Raw genomic sequence first — 18,507 nt, 5'->3', positions numbered from 1 at the left:
CTCTCGTCGTAAGTCGATGGAAAGTTCCAACGCACTGTCGGACTCAAGTTCATGGTTATCACCTTGAGTGATGTTTTTCCGACAACGGTCTCGTAGGCTCCTATAGACCCATTCAACCGGCCGTACTAACATCCACTCCCTATGGATTACCACTCATGCCCCCGGGTATAGAGGGAACTGTTGTGTGCAAAGGTTTGTGTACAGTTTGTATTTCAAACAATTGCGAAATTTAAACATACAACAGTTATTTAAAGCCATATAATAAATTATGTTATCATACAAGCAAGGGGTAACGAAGTAATTTTTTAACTATTATTTGTTAAAAACAATCTGTCACTAAATGGGACTGACTCTCGAAGCTTCCCCAGTGGAGTCGCCATCTGTCGCCACCGGCCCAAACGGGCTTTCGGCATTCGCGAAGGATGATTGGACTCGTTTAATTATTTAAAAATATGGATTGCTAGAATGACGTATTCTCAAACTGAGACCTTGTCAAACGAGCAATTTTATTAAATGATTCACCAATCCATATTAATCCCAAGCGGGACCCTCCATGGATTAGTGGTTTTCGCAAAAGGAGGGTTCGTGGAGTCGCCACCAATGTTTTACTCAAAACATTGGAAAAAGGGATAAGGCAATTGATTTTATAAATCAACTTTGGCCATTACAACCAGAGTCGGGTAAGGGAGTCGGTTACGCGTGGGGAAGGTGTTAGCACCCCACAGCGCCCCTTTCGGGTTCCCTATGACAGATTATTTTCTAAAATAACAGCGTAAAATTACTAAATTACCCCTATTTATTATAAGCGATTATTAATTATCTACATGATGACAGTTTAAATATGCACACAGAAAGCAGTAAAAGGAAGGATTTAAGAAGAAACCTCTTGAAGCGTGCTTTTATATTGAGTAAAACTGGGAAAGCTTTTTGGCGTTCCCTCGCTCTACAAGCTCGCTCGCTCCTTCCTAAAAACTTTTAACTATGGAAATCCGGAGGATTTCCCTTCGACTAGGTTTGATCCTCAAGCAAAATGGCTCGGGGCTCAAAAACTTTGTCGGATCAACTCTCCGAGTGATTTCTAGGGCAGAACACTGCTCAAAAACCCCAGAATACTCAAGGAGAGGGTTAAAACTATCTCCAAAAGTGTGGAATGACGTCCAATTGACGTCATATTTATAGGGAATAGGCGCAATACGGCCTACAGGAGCAATACGGCCGTATTGAAATTTTTGAACTTCAATACGGCCGTATTGAGTTCAATACGGCCGTATTGAAATTCAGAAATTTCAATACGCCCGTATTGAGTTCAATACGGCTGTATTGAAGCTTCAATACGGCCGTATTGATTTCAGTACGGCCGTATTGAAGTTTCAGAAACTTCAATACGCCGTATTGAGTTCACTGCGGCCGTATTGAAGCTTCAATACGGCCGTATTAAGTTCAGTACGGCCGTATTGGGCTTCATTCCCTCCACTTCCTTATTTTGAGCTATTCTAAGACCTCTAGACCTACAGAGAACCCTCCTAGGGCCTTCCAGGAGTCCTTCTGGCTGATCTTCCTTCAGTCTTCGAGAGTCTTCAAGCTTTATTTCCGACCCGGACAATTTTAGGGGTCTACAAAGCTAAGCCTGGAGAGGCGGGTACTCAGCTACCGAGGTTGTCAGAAACACCGAGGTATGCACGAGCCTGGAGAGGCGACGACTAATACTCAACCTGGAGAGGGCAAACTCAGCTACCGAGGTTGTCAGAAACACCAAGGTAGAGCCTGGAGAGGCGGGTACTCACGCTACCCCGTCGTCAGAAACACGGAGGTATGCAGCTTCCAGCTCGAGCGACGAGTGAAGCTAACCCTGGAGAGGGCAAACTCACGCTACCAAAGTGATCAGAAACACGGAGGTATGCAATCCTGGGGAGGGAAAACCGCAGACCCTGGAGAGGGCAAACTCAGCTACCGAGGTTGTCAGAAACACCAAGGTAGAGCCTGGAGAGGCGGGTACTTGTAGACCCCTAAAATTGTCCGGGTCGGAAATAAAGCTTGAAGACTCTCAAAGACTGAAGGAAGATCAGCCAGAAGGACTCCTGGAAGGCCCTAGGAGGGTTCTCTGTAGGTCTAGAGGTCTTAGAATAGCTCAAAATAAGGAAGTGGAGGGAATGAAGCCCAATACGGCCGTACTGAACTTAATACGGCCGTATTGAAGCTTCAATACGGCCGCAGTGAACTCAATACGGCGTATTGAAGTTTCTGAAACTTCAATACGGCCGTACTGAAATCAATACGGCCGTATTGAAGTTTCAATACAGCCGCAGTGAACTCAATACGGGCGCATTGAAATTTCTGAATTTCAATACGGCCGTATTGAATTCAATACGGCCGTATTGAAGTTCAAAAATTTCAATACGGCCGTATTGATTCTGTAGCCCGTATTGGGCCTGTTCCCTATAAATATGACGTCAATTGGACGTCATTCCACACTTTTTCAGATAGTTTCAACCCTCTCCTTGAGTATTCTGGGGTTTTTGAGCAGTGTTCTGCCCTAGAAATCACTCGGAGAGTTGATCCGACAAAGTTCTTGAGCCCCGAGCCATTTTGCTTGAGGATCGAACCTAGTCGAAGGGAAATCCTCCGGATTTCCATAGTTAAAAGTTTTTAGGAAGGAGCGAGCGAGCTTGTAGAGCGAGGGAACGCCAAAAAGCTTCCCAGTTTTACTCAATATATAAAAGCACGCTTCAAGAGGTTTCTTCTTAAATCCTTCCTTTTACTGCTTTCTGTGTGCATATTTAAACTGTCATCATGTAGATAGTTAATTTATAATCGCTTATAATAAATAGGGGTAATTTAGTAATTTTACGCTATTATTTTAGAAATAATCTGTCATAGGGAACCCGAAAGGGGCGCTGTGGGGTGCTAACACCTTCCCCACGCGTAACCGACTCCCTTACCCGACTCTGGTTGTAATGGCCAAAGTTGATTTATAAAATCAATTGCCTTATCCCTTTTTCCAATGTTTTGAGTAAAACATTGGTGGCGACTCCACGAACCCTCCTTTTGCGAAAACCACTAATCCATGGAGGGTCCCGCTTGGGATTAATATGGATTGGTGAGACATTTAATAAATAAATTGGATAAGATCGACAAGGTCTCAGTTTGAGAACAAGTCGTTCTAATAATCCAATACATTTTCAAACTAAAATAAAAGCGACCTCGACCGTCTTCGCGACCGCCGAGGCCCGTTTGGGCCGGTGGCGACAGATGGCAACTCCACTGGGGAAGCTTCGAGAGTCAGTCCCATTTAGTGACAGATTATTTTTAACAAATAATAGTTAAAATTACTTCATTACCCTTTGCTTGTGTGATAACATGCTTTATATATTTGGCTTTAAATAACTGTTGTTTGTTTAAATTTCCGCAATTGTTTGAAATAAATTGCACACAAACCTTTGCACACAACAGTTCCCTCTATACCCGGGGGCATGAGTGGTAATCCATAGGGAGTGGATGTTAGTACGGCCGGTTGAATGGGTCTATAGGAGCCTACGAGACCGTTGTCGGAAAAACATCACTCAAGGTGATAACCATGAACTTGAGTCCGACAGTGCGTTGGAGCTTTCCATCGACTTACGACGAGAGGAATTGGGTCCCTATAATGGGGGCACCTTGGGGGCCTTTGACCAAGTGAGAACAGTTAGATCCTCCTTGAATATGCACTTTTCTGCAGGAGACCCCTACCTCGTGATTCGCTCGTGACTGTTCGTGGATGAGTGAATTGTTTGTGTAAATGCTTATGTGCAATTGTTTGTGCATTAATAAATAACCTCGTAATAAGGTCTAAGAATAAATCCCCATGCATGAAAATATCATGACATGAGAGGAAAAACCAATGTGTGAAAATATAAAAGTAAGGAGCATAGGCATCATTATCAATAATACCTCATGCATCCTCATCATCATTTATAGGTTCACTAATACCCTCTCGATGTGAGTGAAAGAGACCCGTGACTATTGAGTTTCTCCGTTATGGAGAGATCATAGGCTAGGGAGGGTGATAAACTTTCATCTTAAAAAGGCAACGCCTCAAAGATGAAAGATTATCAAGCTCACATCAAGAGTGTATTCATATCATAAATAAACTAATTAGAATAAACATTCATTTTAGAAAGTGGCTGGTCACCTCTCTGTCCTCACACGCGCAAAGAAAATCAAGAAAATGGAAGCGCTAGAGGAACAAAACAAGAAGCTCACGACCGAGCTTTCACAGCTCAAAGAGCAGATGGCGCAAATGTTGGAACTCATGCGTCACCATAACATTCATGGATCTCATCACAGTGACCATGGGTCCCATCATGAGGGAGAGGAGGAAGAGCATGAAGAAGATCCTCCACATGCCATACCTATTGGGGCTGGAATCATGATTAAAGAGCCCGAAGTTTCAAAAGAACAATTCCACGCCCTAGAGGATCGGCTAAGGGCTATGGAGGGGCATGATTTTGACATCAAAGATGCCGCCGACATGTGCTTAGTGAGGGATATTCAATTCCCTCCCAAATTTAAAGTGCCAGATTTCCCGAGATACGTGGGATCGACTTGCCCCAAGAGTCATCTCACCATGTACTGCCGAAAGATGGCTGCATATGCCACAAACGAAAAGCTCTTGATCCACTGCTTCCAAGAGAGCTTGGCTGATACCGCGCTCAATTGGTATATGCAGCTAGATGGAAATCAAGTATGTACATGGAGGCAGTTGGCCGACGCCTTTCTCAAGCGCTACAAATACAACATCGACCTAACACCCGATAGGTCAGATCTTCAAGCCTTGAGTAAGAAAAATGATGAATCTTTCAAGGCGTACGCCCAACGATGGAGGGAGTTGGCGGCACAGATAGAGCCCCCGCTGTCGGATAAGGAGACGGTGTCCTTATTCATCAACTCGTTGACTGGTCCCTATTACGATAAAATGATAGGGAACACAACGACACTCTTCTCGGACATCATCACCATTGGGGAGAGAGTGGAACAAGGACTTAAAAGTGGGAAGCTGACTAAGCCTTCCCAATCATATGAAGCTAAGAAGGTCTTCGGGAAGAAGAAAGAGGGAGAAGTCAATGCTATAACCATACCCTCGGCTACTTCCACTTCGAAGTCGGGAAGATCGCAATTCACCCCTGTGAAGAAGTTTGATAAACTTCCGACCACTTATAGCGATCTCCTGCCGAAGCTAGTAGAAGCCAAACTTCTAGCTCATGTTCCACCAAGGAAGATCGACCCACCTTACCCCGATTGGTACAAGCCACAAGACAAATGTTTATACCATTCGGGGGCACCAGGGCATTCAACAGAGAAATGCCTAGCTCTCAAATACAAGGTCCAAAACCTTATTGATGCCGGGTGGGTCACCTTCGATTCGACAGCGCCCGACGTGAGCAAGAATCCTCTGCCAAAGCAGGAGTAGAGAGAAGAACAAGCCACGATAGGGCCCCTTCATATTTCTCTTTTAGGGACTCATGATCAGTACCCGAGATCATGAGAACCTTTTCATGTAAATAAGGGTTTTTGTACAGTTTTAATACATATCAATAAAGAGGCATTTTTCACATTATTCTCTTTTTTGTTCTTTTCTCTCTTTCCTCATTAACATTAATAATTCTAAACCTAAACAGAACCAATAAAATAATTATGTCTGTAATTGTTCGCTCTGACCGGGATCCAAAAGTTGAGGATGAATGGGTTGAGTTGGACAGTAATGAGGAAACCATTTCTCCGGATCTGCAAAGATTGCTAGATCAAGAAGCTTGTCAAGAGAAATTGGAGACTATAAATTTGGGGCATGGCCGAGAGATAAAAGAGGTCAATATTGGGACCCATATCAGTGATGAAATAAGGACACATGTTTCCGCTATGATTATAATAAAATCATTCTTCATTGCTTCTTTTCTTGCTTATAATAAAATTCTAAACCACATTATCTTTAACCCTGTTTGAATAAACATGAATGAGGTTAAAATCATCTTAATAATAATAAACCCACATCATTTTTATGTGGAAGTGTGTGTGACAACTTGGAGCACCTTCCCTTGGCCTTGACAAGTGCCATCATGGATAAAAATAAATCCTTCAAAATAAAAGAAGCTCGGCAGGAAACCCAAAAAGGGGTCTGCGCAAAAATAAGAGCAAAAGACCCGCTAGGGATCCCACAAAAGGGTGACCTAGGCAAAAGTTAGGGTTGCAAAAATGAACAAAAACAAAAGTCCGCTAAGACGCCACAAAAGGGTGTTTTAGGCAAAAATAAGGACAATCAAAAAACAAAAGAAATCCATGATGGTACCATGAACCGAATTCAAAAAGAAAGGTTCAAGAGCAGCTATCCAAGTTGTCAAAATCACAACGTCAATAAACAAAGATTTTCTTAACTTCATAAGTGTTTAATCAAGCAAGCCTAAACACATAAGCCTACCTTGGCCATCCATTCTTACAAAAACCATTTTTGAAAAATAATCCCCTCTAAAACACAAACTTTTGAAAAATATACCCTTTCCTTCTTTTCTCTCTTGTCCCAACGATTTTAGAATAATCTAGTAGAAGCATGGAGAAATAAATCATCACTGATAATGGATCTAATCTGAACAACAAAATGGTGGAAGAACTGTGCCAAGAATTCAAGATCCAACACCACAACTCTTCCCCATATCAGCCAAAGATGAATGGGGCAGTCGAGGCAACCAATAAGAACATCAAAAAATAGTGCAAAAGACGGTTGTCTCATTTAAAGACTGACACGAGATGTTACCCTTCGCTCCTCATGGCTATAGGACTTCAGTACGTCCATTTACAGGAGCTACTCCATTCTCACTCGTTTATGGGGTGGAGGCAGTTCTACCCATCGAAGTCGAGATATTCTATCTAAGGGTAATCATGGAAACAAAACTTTCCGAGGCAGAATGGGTTCAAAGCCAATATGACCAGTTGAACCCTATCAAAAAGAAACGGCTGAACGCCATATGCCATGGTCAAGCCTATCAGAGGAAGATCAAAAAGGCTTTTGACAAGAAAGTCCACCCTCGAGTCTACCATGAGGGAGAGTTGGTAATGAAGAAATTACTACCAACCCAAAAAGGGCAAAATCGGAAAGTGTGCCCCAAATCACGGAGGACCATACGTGGTAAAACGAGCCTTCTCAGGAGAAGCATTGATTCTCACAAACATGGACGGAGAAGAACTTCGATACCCAGTCAACATTGACGTGGTAAAGAAGTACTATGCTTGAAGACGTTGCTTGCATAGGCCTGCTAGGATGAAAACCCAAAAAAGGCGTCCTAGGCAAAAGTTAGGGCAAAATAAAAAGCCCGCCAGTACAAGGGTACTAGGCAAAACAACGGCAAAATTATCCCCGCTAGGATACGTCCTAGGCAAAAGTTAGGGGCAAAAGAATAAGATGTAAAAGCAAAGCAAGCAACGATCGTTTGAATCGAAAACCGAAAGGCGGTTCAAGCGATTATCTTCTAGAAGCAAGCGTCTTGCAGCATCTACACTCCTGGCTCAGGCCGAAGCAATTAGGGGAACGTAAAGAGCAACAATTACAGATATAATTGTTAAGCCCAATGTATATAGCCTACCCTGGCCAGCCATTCTTCAGAAATTTCCTTCTGTATATCTTTCTGTAAAAACACTTGTGAATATCAATAAAAATATCCATTTGTTTCTTTTCTTTCTTGACCATGTGATTATGCCTCTGAATTGGTTTTTCATAAAAATTGTACGAAATTCCATTAATAATCGGTCAATAAAAGAAAATTGGAGGGGTTCCTGTAAAATCCATAATCTCCTGCATAAAGGCTCACAAAAATACTCCCTCGCGTCAATGACAGAAAGTCCTCCAAGAAGAAGAGGATAGGGAGAGCCACTCACTTTTCTAAATAAATGAACAAAAATAAAAAATTGTATTGCATTTGTGCATCACACACACATTAGTTGCACATTCAAAGACCTTATCATGAAGCAACTACATAAAATAGAAAAATAGAAAATTGCTTGTGTATGACAGCAGCAAGCAAAATACAAAGATTCAGAAAATCAACAGCATCATACAGAATAATTGAGCCTGGAGAGGCTTGCCGAAAGAATACTCTCAAAATAACTGAGCCTGGAGAGGCTCGCCGAAATAATACTCTCTCAGAATAATTGAGCCTGGAGAGGCTTGCCGAAAGAATACTCTCAGAATAATTGAGCCTGGAGAGGCTTGCCGAAAGAATACTCTCAGAATAATTGAGCCTGGAGAGGCTTGCCGAAATAATACTCGTACAGAATAATTGAGCCTGGAGAGGCTTGCCGAAACAATACTCCCACAGAATAATTGAGCCTGGAGAGGCTTGTCGAAATAATACTCCTTCAGAATAACTGAGCCTGGAGAGGCTTGCCGAAATAATACTCTCTCATAATAACTGAATTTAATTTCTTTAGCACTTTTAATTTCTGTACAGCAAAAGCCAAAAACATAAAAAAGGCAAAATACAGAAAAAGCCAAATCAGAAGAAAAGGCAAAATACAGAAAAAGCCGAAAATAAAAAAGGCAAGGATATAGAAAATCCAACAAACAATTTGTACCGAATAACTAAGCCTGGAGAGGCTTACCAAAATAATACTCCACATCCTCCACAGTATGCAGAATAACTGAGCCTGAAGAGGCTCGCAGAAATAATACTCTCCAGAGAAACCTCAACTCAAGCTCACGGAACGAATCCCCAGCGAGAGCTATCAAAGCAAAATCGACGCAATCCCCAATGGAAGTGCGATCATCCAAACAGTATATACAAGTCAAAGGACTTAACACTTCCTCAGTGGAAGATAGCTCTCCGACTCAAAGCGCTGAGTGAGGCTAAGCCTGCAGAGGCTTCCTAAATAATACTCTGGGATACATAAGATCCCTCATTCCCCAATCGCCTACTCAGAGGCATCCCTGCAAAAGGAGAAAAATCAAAAAATATCAATAAATATTCCCCAAGCGGAATCCGGCACTCAGCCGAACACTGAACCCCAATTCCTCAGTCGCCTACATAAGATGCACTCCTTCAAAAGGAAAAATCATAAAAAGATCAATAATCATTCCCCAAGTGGAATCCGGCTCTCAGCCTATCATTGAACATCAAGATGATCTGCCTAACAGAAGAGGCCAATCACAAACCAATGACAAAATCCCCTGGCGGATAACAGCCTACACAGAGGCAACAAAATCCAAAAATTAAAAAGAGTTACCCGAATAAGGATAACCGGGATACTCCACCAACGTCCAAAGGACGTCAGCCAATCATAAGGCACTGCTCATCTCAGAAAGAGCATCTTCGTGTCTACACCCCAAGGAAACAGAAATTCCTCAATGGGCGCCAACTACTCAATGGAAAGTTGGGACACAAGAACCTATGAGTAACTGCACATCCCCTAGACGGATCCCTGCGTTATCCAGCCCTCAGTGGCATAAAAATCAAAAATAATCGTCGAAGCAGCATCGTGGACTGTGGAGACAAAATCAACATCCAGAATCCCCAGCGGATAACAGCCTACACAGAGGCAGTAAAAATCAGAAAATCAAAAAGAGTCACCCGAATAAGGATAACCGGGATACTCCACCAACGTCAAAAGACGTCAGCCAAACATAAGGCATCGCTCAACTCAGAGAGAGAGCATCTGTGTCTACACCCCAAGGAGTCAAAAATTCCCATGGGTACCAACTAAGCAATGCAAGTTGGGACACAAGAACCTATGAATGACTGCACATCCCCTAGACGGATCCCTGCGTTATCCAGCCCTCAGCGGCACAAAATCAGAAAAACAAACCGTCGAAGCAGCATTGTGGACTGTGGAGACAAACTATACTCAACTACCTCATTTTTGAGAGGCAAAGTCTGGAGAGACGATACTCAAACGAAGTCTGGAGAGACAGTACTCAAACAAGGTCTGGAGAGACGGTACTCAAACAAGGTCTGGAGAGACGGTACTCAAACAAGGTCTGGAGAGACGGTACTCAAACGAAGTCTGGAGAGACAGTACTCAAACAAGGTCTGGAGAGACGGTACTCAAACAAAGTCTGGAGAGACGGTACTCAAACAAGGTCTGGAGAGACGGTACTCAAACAAAGTCTGGAGAAACGATACTCAAACAAAGTCTGGAGAGACGATACTCAAACAAGGTCTGGAGAGACGGTACTCGAACAAAGTCTGGAGAGACGGTACTCGAACAAAGTCTGGAGAGACGGTACTCAAACAAAGTCTGGAGAGACGGTACTCAAGGTCTGGAGAGACAGTACTCAAGGTCTGGAGAGACAGTACTCAAGGTCTGGAGAGACAATACTCAAGGTCTGGAGAGACAATACTCAGCCATCAGCGTCGTCAGAGGCACGTTGGTGTTAAACTCAGCTACCGAGGATGTCAGAAGCGCCGAGGTATGCACCCACCTGGAGAGGCTACTCAACAATTTTCCACCGGAAGACATTACAAGTCAGAAGGTCGGCACATCACCCGGACAATTGGGTCAACTCCTTTACTTGTCAGCCGGTACACCAAAAGGCCGTCCGACCAAGTAAAGGGGGGGCAGCTGTAGACCCCTAAAATTGTCCGGGTCGGAAATAAAGCTTGAAGACTCTCGAAGACTGAAGGAAGATCAGCCAGAAGGACTCCTGGAAGGCTCTAGGAGGGTTCTCTGTAGGTCTAGAGGTCTTAGAATAGCTCAAAATAAGGAAGTGGAGGGAATGAAGCCCAATACGGCCGTACTGAACTTAATACGGCCGTATTGAAGCTTCAATACGGCCGCAGTGAACTCAATACGGCGTATTGAAGTTTCTGAAACTTCAATACGGCCGTACTGAAATCAATACGGCCGTATTGAAGTTTCAATACAGCCGCAGTGAACTCAATACGGGCGCATTGAAATTTCTGAATTTCAATACGGCCGTATTGAATTCAATACGGCCGTATTGAAGTTCAAAAATTTCAATACGGCCGTATTGATTCTGTAGCCCGTATTGGGCCTGTTCCCTATAAATATGACGTCAATTGGACGTCATTCCACACTTTTTCAGATAGTTTCAACCCTCTCCTTGAGTATTCTGGGGTTTTTGAGCAGTGTTCTGCCCTAGAAATCACTCGGAGAGTTGATCCGACAAAGTTCTTGAGCCCCGAGCCATTTTGCTTGAGGATCGAACCTAGTCGAAGGGAAATCCTCCGGATTTTCATAGTTAAAAGTTTTTAGGAAGGAGCGAGCGAGCTTGTAGAGCGAGGGAACGCCAAAAAGCTTCCCAGTTTTACTCAATATATAAAAGCACGCTTCAAGAGGTTTCTTCTTAAATCCTTCCTTTTACTGCTTTCTGTGTGCATATTTAAACTGTCATCATGTAGATAGTTAATTTATAATCGCTTATAATAAATAGGGGTAATTTAGTAATTTTACGCTATTATTTTAGAAATAATCTGTCATAGGGAACCCGAAAGGGGCGCTGTGGGGTGCTAACACCTTCCCCACGCGTAACCGACTCCCTTACCCGACTCTGGTTGTAATGGCCAAAGTTGATTTATAAAATCAATTGCCTTATCCCTTTTTCCAATGTTTTGAGTAAAACATTGGTGGCGACTCCACGAACCCTCCTTTTGCGAAAACCACTAATCCATGGAGGGTCCCGCTTGGGATTAATATGGATTGGTGAGACATTTAATAAATAAATTGGATAAGATCGACAAGGTCTCAGTTTGAGAACAAGTCGTTCTAATAATCCAATACATTTTCAAACTAAAATAAAAGCGACCTCGACCGTCTTCGCGACCGCCGAGGCCCGTTTGGGCCGGTGGCGACAGTACTCACGCTACCCCGTCGTGAGAAACACGGAGGTATGCAGCTTCCAGCTCGAGCGACGAGTGAAGCTAAGCCTGGAGAGGCGGTACTCAGCTACCGAGGTTGTCAGAAACACCGAGGTATGCACGAGCCTGGAGAGGCGACGACTAATACTCAACCTGGAGAGGCTACTCAACAATTTTCCACCGGAAGACACTACAAGTCAGAAGGATGGCTCATTCCCCGGACAATTGGGTCAACTCCTTTACTTGTCAACCGGTACACCAAAAGGCCGTTTGACTAAGTAAAGGGGGGGCAGCTGTAGACCCCTAAAATTGTCCGGGTCGGAAATAAGACTCGAAGACTCTCAAAGACCGAAGGAAAGTCAGCCGGAAGGACTCCTGGAAGACCCTGGAAGACCCTAGGATGATTCTTCATAGGTTTAGAAGTCTTAGAGTAGCTTAAAATAAGGATGTGGGAGGATTGGAGCTCAATACGGCCTCCTAGAAGTTCAGTACGGCCGTACTGAACAATTTGAACTACAATACGGCCGTACTGAAACCAATACGGCCGTACTGAATTCAATACGGCCGTACTGTAGTTCAAAACTTCAGTACGGGCCGTATTGATGTCAGAGGCCGTACTGCGCCTCACTCCTATATATAGGACGTCATTTGGACGTCATTCCACACATTTGGACACCTTTTGGACTCTCTTGTTGAGTATTCTGGGGTTTTTGAGCAGTGTTCTGCCCTAGAAGTCTCTCCGAGAGCCGATCCGACGAAGTTCTTGAGTTCTGAGCATTTTGCTTGAGGATTCGAACTAGTCGAAGGGAAATCTTTCTGATTTCCATAGTAAAAATTAATTTTTAGGGAAGGAGCGAGCAAGCGTGTAGTGGGAAGGAGTGCCAAAAAGCCTCCTATTATTTGAATATATAAAAGCACGCTTCAAAGGTTTCTTCTTCAAAATCCTTCCTTTTACTGCTTTCTGATTGTTGCATCGCATGTTTAAATTATTCATCATGTAGATATCTTGTTCATAGTCGTTTCTAATAAATAGGGGTAATTTAGTAATTTTACACTGTTATTTATGAAGTAATCCGTCATAGGGAACCCGAAAGGGGCTTTGTGGGGTGCTAACACCTTCCCCGCACGTAACCGACTCCTTTACCCAACTCTGGTTGTAATGGCCAAGGTTGATTTGCGAAAATCAATTGCCTTATCCCTTTTTCCAATGTTTTGAGTAAAACATTGGTGGCGACTCCAAGAACCCTTCTTTTTGCGAAAACCACTAATCCATGGAGGGTCCCGCTTGGGATTAACATGGATTGGTGAATCATTTAATAAAATTGTTAGTTCGATGAGGTCTCAGTTTGAGAATAAGTCGTTCTAACAATCCATCATTTTTCCAAAACATTAAAAAGAGTCTGACCATCGTCGCGAATGCCAATGTCCGTTTCGGCGGGTGGCGACATTGGGGAGTGGTTGCTTGTCGATATTGGGTGTGTTGGTGTCAAATTTCAACCACCCGACATCTATAAGCCCCTATACTCGAAGTTGTAAGGCCTTGCATCAACCGCTCCATAGAATGTCTGGGAGAACCGGAGTGATAATCACACCGCTCCTCAAGATTGTACCATGTAGGGAAGGGAGGGCTGAATCTTTTCAGCCAGGAAAGTCATACCAGTATTGAGGCTTCAAAGAGTTGAGGCAGCAGTTTCGCATAGGTGGTAGGAATCGTATCCACTGCCTTCTCTTTCCACGATTCAGATTGGAATGCACCTCAATTCTTTGGGAGGCTGGTAGCTATGGTAACAGCGTTGACTCCCTCTTCCTTCTTCTTCCCATAGGACTTCTTGGAGTCGTAGCTCACTGAGGCCTTTCCTATTCTCCCGCTCTTCAAGCCCTAAATTGGTACCCTTATGATGAAATTAACGAGATAAGAATCAATAGTTTAAATATTTGGTCCTGTATTATTCATGATTATTTACATGAATTTTAAATTACACGATTAATCCTAAGATGTCTACATGGTTGCTTGTATTATAATAATCTTTGAAATAAAAGAAATGGAAGACTAAGAAAGAGATTGATGAATAATACCTTGTAGCAAGCTTTATTAGATCTTTAAATAGGGAGATTTTTAGGTGCTTTTTGGCTACCTATCACACCACAGTATGCCTCACAAGATCTCAAGAAATACAAAAAAAGAGAGAGTAGAGAGAGATTTTTCGAGCTAGGTGATGTTCTAAAACAATTTTTCTGACCTCGAGAGTAGTGCTTGAGTATGCTATTTATAGACGTCAGACCTGACCAGAATGGCCCGTTCCAGATTGGAACGACCCGTTCTAGGTCATTCAGTTATGAGTTAAATTTGAACTTGGAGCGGCCCGTTCTGATGGTAGAATGGGTCATTTCAGATTTGAACGTGTCTCATAACAAACTGCCTTGGAACGACCCATTTTGGCCCGTTTTCAATTAGGGTTTTTGAGTCTTTTAGTAGCTTGGAACACCCCGTTCCAGTTTAGGGACGGCCCGTTCCGTCTTGGAAACGACCCATTCTAATTTTGGAATAGCCCATGCTGGGCTACTAAAGCAGATTTTTTGGGCTTCAAGTCTTCATTGTTGGCATATGGTGTTGTCTTCATGCTTTGGGAGCTCCTTCTTTTCATAGTATAAGTCCAGTGTATTATTTATGGGTCCGGATGAAATTGGGTGTCTACAATTACTGAGGTGAATCCTTGTGGATGTACTGTGGGAGTGTTGTTTGGGTTTTTTTGTTAATGCCTGGTTATTGCTATGTGAAGCAGTGTGTTGAGCTTAGCAGTGCTTATTATGGTGGTGATGCGATTCACTTGGATGTTTTTGTTGTTTTTATTAGGGTGTTAGGGAGTGTTTATTTGTGGAGTAGGAGAGCTCCTGTTGATCTTGATGTGGTATTGGCTGAGTGATGGAATAACACTAAAGCCAAAAAGACCAAGAGGTGATATATTGAAGGAGGCAAGAGGAATGGGTTAGTGTTGAAAAATCATAGGAGGAGTAAGCCTACTTTTGGGCCTTAGCTCCTAAGTTTTTATAACATTTATTTTTATTCCTATTTTTTCCCTTGTCTTTAATTTCCTATTTTACCCTTGTATTTTGGGGTATCTTAGTCATAAGATTTATTTTCTTTTGTATTTCCCATTTTACTCTTGTATTATGGGGTGGTTTAGATCATAGGTTTTTAATTTTGGGCTAAGGTATTTAATTAGGGAGCTAGACACATTTTTGGTGGTGTTTGGACCTATTTTTGGACTTAGAAAGGCTTAGGCCTAAGTGGAGGGCAAAGGTTGCATGGTCTTATCATGCACCTAGATGTAGCCTAACTAAACTCAAAGATTCCATCCTTGGCCACCAAGTTGCATCTAGGGTTAATTTGGGTTTCATTTGGTGTGCATTTGGCACCCTAAATGCAACCCTAGATGCCTCTCACTCCTATAAATACCCTAGGTACCACACCTTGTGAATACTTTGGATATTGAATATAAAGAGAGCCTTTTGTGCCTTTATATCTTTCCTTAGTCACCCTTGGCTAATTCGGCCACCTCCCTCCCATCTCCACCTTGAGAGAAACAACCCTAGAAGTGGCCTTCATCACCATGAAGTGAGCCAACCCTAGAGTACCTTTCTCAAGCCTTTCATCAAACACCTTCTACCCAACCTCCATTTTCGTCCATTCCATCATCATCCACCCTAAAACCTTGTGCCACCTTTGAAGAACTTGATCCTTGGAGAAGGCGTCCTATTCTTTGTTGATCATCTCAAGTTTATGCAAGTAAGGATGCCATCACTGAGGTGGCTTGAGGGTGTTGTGGTTATCTTGTAGGCTTTTACTGGTCTTGTTGTTGTCGAGTTGGGACATTTGATTAGGTTGATGGGATCGTTGTTGTGGGGAGACTTTGCCCCTTCCTTGGTAGTTGAATCCCTATGCTGAGGATTTTTCTAAGTTATGATTTTATTATGATTTTAGCTTTGGCTTTTTCTTGTGTTCAAGTTTTGTGTTTTTTCTATTGTCCTTACCTGTCATTATTGGTGGAGAGATCCCTTCTTCATGGTGACGGTGCTTGTTGGGTCTTTATTGATAAGTATTATTTTGAAAACCACTCTTGGCTTTGGTGAGGAAGTCATTTCTGGTCTCGGTATTCTCTTGAATCATCCTTGATTCAGTTGAAGAGTATAGCTTAGTCAAAGACAGAATAAAGCGTGGTGGCTTCTTCGTGCTTCTAGGCTCGCTTATTCTTCCTTGGTCGGTTCTACTCCATATTGTTGTTGACATGTCTTTCTTCGCTTGGTGGCTATACCAAACCACTTGTAGGGAGTGCCCTTATTATGGCTAGGCTTCTTGACATGATTTTGGCTCTTAAGGCCTTGTCTGGCTGTTGAGCTTTTTACGAATGCTTTGGCCTGATGATTTCCTCTAACACGTAACAGGTAGACACAAACAAAGAATGCAAGAATGCAAAAGAAAATGCAAAGCAAGAATGGATTAGATTTTTTTTATTTTTTTACTTTTTAATTTTTTTATTGAAAGTGAACTTATACCATTTTGTGCACATTTGTGCCATATGCATGTTATGCAATGGTGCCTCTATGCTAATGCTTAAATACATATTGATTTTACTTTCAAGAAATTAAATTATGGGCATTAATTATTTGTGTGGGTTGTTATCCTTTAGCCATGTTGAATTCATACCAGGTTTTGCTTCTTGAACCTAAGGTTTATGCAGTTTGGGCCTCTCGCCTGTACTGGATATGATATGTTAGCCCTTAGATCAGGTGTACCTAGACTCTATTCTAGGACACCTCCAACTTCTCCCTATGAGTGTTCACTATGCATACCCCGTGTATCTCTCAACATTACCTTAATGCCATATAGGTTAAGAGGAAGAAATGAAGGGGATATATACATATATATTTTTTGCATAGTTTTCGTTAGAAGGGATTTTTTTAGAAATAGTTTTTCGAATAATGGTTGGCTGAGGTAGGCTAGTGTTTAGGTTAATAAACAACGCGTATCCATTGTAGGGAAATTGTTGTTGTACTTAGCCTTTTCCTTTTTTAGAAATTGAGTGATGACTTGGGGTCATGCTTTGATTGAATGATCCCCCCTGAGCTGCCTTGTGGTTTTCAACTCAGGTTGTTGCTTTAACGCCCTAACTTTTACCTAAGTCACTTGAGATGTGTTTCCTAGTGGACATTTTTATTTTGATCCTTACTTTTGCCTAGGTTACCCTTTTTGCTTATGAGTCTCCTAGCGGACCTTGCCTTTGTTTTTGTCCAAGCCCCGTTAGTGGGTTTCCTGCCAGGCTTATGTTTTTACAACGTTCATTTGAGATATGGGATTCCTTCTTTGTTTTTTTAAGCCCGATTATGCTTTCAAAATTTTATTGTAAGGCTTTCATCCGAGTTTTGTCCGTATTTTGGATGCTTTGTTTATTGCAGGTTATTTAATGAGGCTTAGAGTAAAGAGAAAAAAAAGAAATGAGATAGATAAAAAGTATGACATTAAAATAATATTTTGATTTACACGTGTCCTTTTATTATAGCTCGAGGGCATGGGCATGCCCCGAGTTCATAATTCATAGACAGAGAAGTAGAAGGAGGGTGCCCCTTAGAGAGGCCTAGGTGGTCTGACTACTAGAGCTAGTCCTCCACTAGCTTGGACATCGGCGCTTCAGAAGATTTCGTGTAAAGGGAGGTTTTTTGGCTTATTCTCTTATGAAGGTATTGTCGACCCATATCCTGAGTTTTTCCTAGGAAGTAGCTATAGGTAGAAGCAATAATAGAGCTTGGAGTAGCCCTTTCATGGAGTCTTGCTTCTCAAGAGGAACATTCGGGCTGCCTTTTGATTTTCAGGTCGAACAAACATTGCTTTTTCTTTAGCCCTTTTTTTTCACCTAAGACCCTTGTCTTAGCAAATTTTTTTTTACCCTAATTTTTGCCTAGAACGTCCTTTGCGGATTTTCGTTCTAGCGGGTTCTTAACAAGAAATTCTCTTAAGTATAATGCTTCCTCTTTTTTTTGAAATTATCTTTGCAAGAAAGCTCTATTCACTTTGCCTTACGTGTTTGAGGGATTCTTCATCCTCCTCAAGTTCTCTTTATTACCTTGCAACTTGTTAGGAATATGGATCTGTCCATTCCTAGTCATTCATCCTATCCCGCTTGGATTTCATGGTCCCACAACACAACTTTATCTGATCATTTGGGGAAAGATTTGGCATCTTGATAATTAACGGTTGTGGCATTCTTTGCCTTTTACCCACTCAAAACATAACTGGTTTAACCATTAAGTGTGCCCTACTCTGGAGTTCGGGTTCGATTACTAGCGGCTTACTTGCCATTACTTCTAACTAACGCACATAGGTTAATTTCCCTTTATGTTCTTATTTATTCTTTTACAAGGAAGAATATGTTTTAAATGAATGTAATGCAAAATGCAGAGAAAGTTGAGAATTGATAAATATCAGTCTCATTGATTTGTTTATCGGTGAATGTTTAAATAGATTTTGACAGTATCAAGCGAGAATCTAAAGAAATTTTAAGTGGTTGATGTCTGTGTAAAACACGTCTTATTAATGCCTAAGTCTACACTTTTTTGTATCAAAACTTTCGTCTTAGTAGACTCATAATTTTCCCTAAATTTTTTATTAATAAAATAT

The sequence above is a fragment of the Cajanus cajan genome, chromosome 4 (genome assembly GCF_000230855.2).
Source record: "Cajanus cajan strain Asha chromosome 4, NIPB_CcT2T_4, whole genome shotgun sequence".
Taxonomy (NCBI): Eukaryota; Viridiplantae; Streptophyta; class Magnoliopsida; order Fabales; family Fabaceae; genus Cajanus; species Cajanus cajan.
This window is presented reverse-complemented; position numbering follows the sequence as displayed.